At 46.4% G+C, this 4,847-nt stretch overlaps 1 long non-coding RNA gene across 1 annotated transcript; it reads right to left on the minus strand.

Moving 5' to 3' along the window:
- Positions 1 to 1,380: 1,380 nt before the first annotated feature.
- LOC125402697 (uncharacterized) lies at positions 1,381 to 3,965 on the minus strand. The gene is made up of 2 exons (XR_007232712.3): positions 3,794 to 3,965; positions 1,381 to 1,545 (listed from the first exon to the last, which is right to left on the minus strand). It is a non-coding gene; the product is annotated as an uncharacterized LOC125402697 (long non-coding RNA).
- Positions 3,966 to 4,847: the final 882 nt, after the last annotated feature.

Genomic DNA, 4,847 nt, shown 5'->3' on the forward strand with positions numbered 1-4,847 from the left:
TCTGGCGAGCGGTACCCTAGAGGGAGAGGATTTGGTAGGGGAGGTAGAGTGTGAACAGTAAGGGAGGAAGGTGTTCTGTGCATTGCTGAATTGCATTGATCATAGAGTCTGGCAGGTCAAGGTCTAGGTTCCAGGTTCTTTGTCATTTTTCAGCCCACGAACCTGGGACAAGTTACTCCAACTGGGGTCACAGTCTGTGCCCCAAGAAGCCAGATTCAACCATCCATTCTCCATAATCCAAATAAGACAGGCCAGTTAATAATAAAAAACAGAAAAAGATTTAATCAATCTGCCTACATTGGTGAGAGGGCAAAGAGATCCAATGACCCCCTAAAACCATCTTCTGGTATGCTGATGTGAGGGCATGGTTAAATAGAAGACAAGAACTAAACCTATCTAAACAGTCCCGACCCAGAGCCTCTGACACAACAGTGCTTTGACTAAGAAAGCCTCACCTTCATTAGGCTCAGATATTTGAAAACTTCGTCTTAGTTGGCTGAACTGTTTGGGTAGGTTGAGGAGGCATGGCCTTGCGGAAGGAAGTGTGTCACTGGGAAAAGGCTGTGGGGTTTCAAAACCATACAGTCATTTCCCATTCTTTCACTCCTGCTCAGGGCTCAAGCTATGTGAACTCTTAGCTTTCAGCTCCAGCCTCCACACCTTTGCTCTGCCATCATGGACTCTGGAACTTTAAGCCAGATAAATGCTTTGTTTCAGAAGTTGCCTTGGTCAAGGTGTTTTATCAGAGCAATAAAAAAGTAACCAAGATGCCTTCCTGCTCACCCTTGTCTTAGCTCCACAGCTCTCCCACCAGGTCATCTGACAAAATAAAAGTCTGCCCCATAGACAAGTTCCTCCTCTGGTCGCCCCTAGGACTTCAACTGTTTCTTCTTCCAATAGGAGAGTCCTGGGAAAATTCTAATCTTTTGGAGTCCATTATTTGAATAGTCTGATGACCAAAGAGAGAGGCACAAGTGTCCCTGTAGAATATATTCCTCCCTATCAGAGAGATGGGTTACAACATTCTGGCTATGTTTCTCAGCAGAGGCCTTGCCATCCCAGAAGTGTGTCTTAATGGGTCTCGGGAGAGCAGGTAGTCAGTTCTGCTTACCAAAAATTGTTCAAGAGTGGTCAGATAACCCAATCCTGGCCATTGAGACTAGAGGAGAGTTTTTCTGGGGAACTTCTTGGTTTTATGATTGGTAAATAAATAATAAAATGTATATGTGCCTTTTTGGTCATTGCAGCCATTTTGTTCACCTAAGCCCTGGTGTGATTATGAAGGAAACCACTGCTGACAGTGTTAGTAAAACCACTGAAGGCACTGACTGCCTCGGGAAATAGAACAGGGAAAGCCAGTGACCCAAGAACCAGGAAGAATTGACCAAAGACACAAATCAGAATTTATTGAAACACACTGGAAAGAAGCAGCCAGCAAGCTCTACAAGATGCGACGGCACCACTGAGGGGCTGGAAGTTCTCTGACGGTCATTAAGTGGGAAGTTCTTGACTCTTCCATCACGGATCTCCTGTGTGGGCCTGGATCTGAGGGACAAGCAGATCTCGCATTAACTTGTTAAGTAATAAATTGCACAGCTTATGCCGTCTTTCTTGAGAGAAGCCATTTGTGTTAGGCACCTTGGGTCATTAGGTGTTCACTCCCGATGTCTGTGCAAGACAACACAGGCCACTGGGGGTCAGGATCCAGATGGTCCTGATCTGATTGTTAAAACTTTCACTTTAGGCCTTTTGTATCTACATGCACATCTCTGAGCATCTCATTAAGGTGCCAGACTCACTGGCACTAATGATGCCCACTTCCTGCTCTGCTCATGAAGCCTCACCACTCACCAAGTCTTTGTAAGCTTTCTGCCTATAGTGGGCAAAAACTAAGTATATGAGAGTAACAGGGACGGTCATTATCATGGCTAAAATTCCCACCGTCCACAGTAGCATAGAAAGCAAATTTAGAGATTAGATAACCGGGCTCAGATCCTAGTGACGCCCCTTAAGACCCCGAAGGTGTTTCTTTAGGATGGGGATGCAGGGCTACCTCTAAAACTGCATGGAAGGGTGAAGAAGAGCTGTGCAAACTGGGCCTCTCTGCAGACGACAGGAAAGGCACGCAGCTAAGCGTCAGCAGACCTGGAGCCGTGTCCCAGATCAGGCGCTGCTTTTTGTCCCTTTTGTGTTGCTGACAAAAAGCAGTTTATGGAAGGAAAGAGTTTATAGGCTTACACTTCTGGGCTACAGTCCGTCGTTGAGGAAATCAGAACAGGAACTTGAAGCAAAAACCATAGAGGAACTCACTCACGGGCCCATACTAAGCTTTCTTATATAGCCCAGGACCACCTGCCTAGGGAATGGCACCACCTATAGTGGGCTGGGCCCTCCTACACCAATCGTCAATCAAGACAACCCCCCACAAACATGCCCATGGATGTTTGATGGAGTACTCTGATGTGGGCAAATGTTAATGTGGAGACTTCCTTTTCAGATGGCTCTAGGCTGTGTCAAGTTAACAGTTGAAGCCAACGAGGAGGGTTGTTAATGTCCTCTGTAACCCTGGCCAGTCTCTCCCTTGAAGATCTCACTTAATCTGTAAACTGAGGTGTCAGGTTGATTTAAAGTCAAGGTTGTTCTTGGAATTGATTTTCAATCAATCAAAATGATAAGATCTTTCTTGTTCCCACACACTGGAAACCATTTGTTTCTGCTGTTGGAAGCTGCAAGAAATTTGGTAAAAAGTCAGCGTAAGCCTCCCAAATGCTGTGTGTTGAGTCTAGAGTTCCATCACCATAGCAGCTATCACTGATGACAGGTGTGCATCTCAGCAGTGTGCAGCCCAACCTGTACTCCATGTTCTCCTTGAGCCTCACTGGGCAACTTCCCAGCATCTCAATCAAGGAAGAGACTATTGTCTGTGAGCCCTGATCTTCCCTGGCAAAGAACCACTCATGTGAAATCAAGGGCCAGGAATATAAAGACTCTCCACGTAATATGATATTGTCTTAATGTAGAAACCATTTTTAAAAAGGTGATAATATCTACTCAAATCAACCCAGCAGAGCGTTGGAACATAATATATACTGCAGACATAACACTAGCTAGGCACAAAGTAGGCGCTGTGTTACCCACTTTCAAAGTGAAAAAATATATATTTTCTATATATACTGTATGCAGAATACAGGGAAAGTGCCTGTCTGTGAGCTATATAGTCCTTTAAAAAGCCTTCTACATGGCCCTCCCGATATTACTTCACATACATCTATCTTTGCTGTTAACCAAATATCTGAAAAGAAGCAGCTTAAAGGGTGAAAGTTTATTTTGATTTAACATTCCAGGGGGTACAGTCCATCATGGTGGGGAAGACAAGGCCAGCCATAGATGCTATTAGGAGCACAGCCGCTGACCAGGGTCTCTGTATATGGGCTCTTATGCACAAACATGGCTTCCCTAGAGAGCAGCTTGGGGATCCAAGGACAGATGCCCCAGTGATGAAGGTGGAAACTGTGTGGTAATTATACCCCACCTCAGAAGTCACCACACAGCATCATTTCCATCAGATGCTCAGTCAGAGAGGTCATGTGCAGTTTCAAGAGAAAGGATGCAGCCTCTTGGAAATGGGCACAGTGTAAGAGAGACCATGGCCCTATTTTAAAACCCCTGCGAGATAGCAGCTTGTGATGGCTAATCTTGATTGTCAACTTGACATAATTTGTAATCACCATGGAAACAAAACATGGCTGGGAAGGGTTGTCTAGATGAGGTTATTCGAAGTAAGGAGACCCACCTTGATTGTGAGTAGTGCCAAGCCATGGCCTGAGATCCTGGACCGCATGAAAAGTAGAGAGGGAGCTGAGTACTCCATGCACTGCTCTCTGCTTCCTGGCTGCAGATGCAATGGGACTGGACACTTCCTGCTCCTGCCACCATGACTTCCTCACCATTATGAGCAGTCGCCTGGAACCTTGAGTGAAAATATACCATTCTTTCCTAACATTTCCTGTCAGATACTTTTGTCCCAGCAACATACGAGAAACTATTATACACCTGAAGGAGTAGGAAGAGCTAGCAAAGGAGGGCGGGCAACATTGCTCAAGGATGACCCTGTCTCAGAGACAAAATGGCAGCACACTGAAAACAGCGAGAAGAGAAGCATCCTCTGTGGCTGGTGTGAGGGGCAACCAGTGTGAGGGACTCGGTGAGGTGTCGCGGCTTTAAGGGAACTTTTACGTGGTTGTCATGGGAACTTAACTGCATCCAAGCAATAGCCCTCTAACCTGAGTGTCATCTGCTTTATCTGTCACGTGTGGAGAGTTTGCTGCCCGCGTCCACCCTACAAATCTGTGCGGAGCCTACGGAGGCCATCCGCATAAGAGGGCTCCATGAGTGTCACCTGGGGCTGTTCTGGGGGCTGCTTCGTTATCGCCAACTTGGTTTTATCATATTACAGGGCAAGACGTCAGTATCGGTGACTCTTCTTATTACCGTGACCAAGAACCTGGCAAAAAGCAACTTAAAAGAGGAAGGGTCTGCTGCGGCTCCACACACAGAGGAGCGCAGTCCATCATGACAGGGAAGGTGTGACTGAAGGATGTGTGAGGCCCCTTGTTCATGTCCGGGTGGATCAGAGAACAGGGGCCTGGGAATGCTGGCCTGCAGTTCACTTTCTCTTTTTTTCTCGTTTCGTTCTGTCCAGAAGGCAGTTGATTCTGGCTGTGTGCTGTAGAGACAAGCTCTGCAAACAAGAAGACCTGAACCCCTGTTCAGGGGCTGAGAAAGAAATGAGACCAGAATGAGCCTAGACCTTGTAAATAAGGCAAATACCTCCAGCCATTCTCGTT

Source organism: Myodes glareolus, chromosome 9 (genome assembly GCF_982192425.1).
Source record: "Myodes glareolus chromosome 9, mMyoGla1.1, whole genome shotgun sequence".
Taxonomy (NCBI): Eukaryota; Metazoa; Chordata; class Mammalia; order Rodentia; family Cricetidae; genus Myodes; species Myodes glareolus.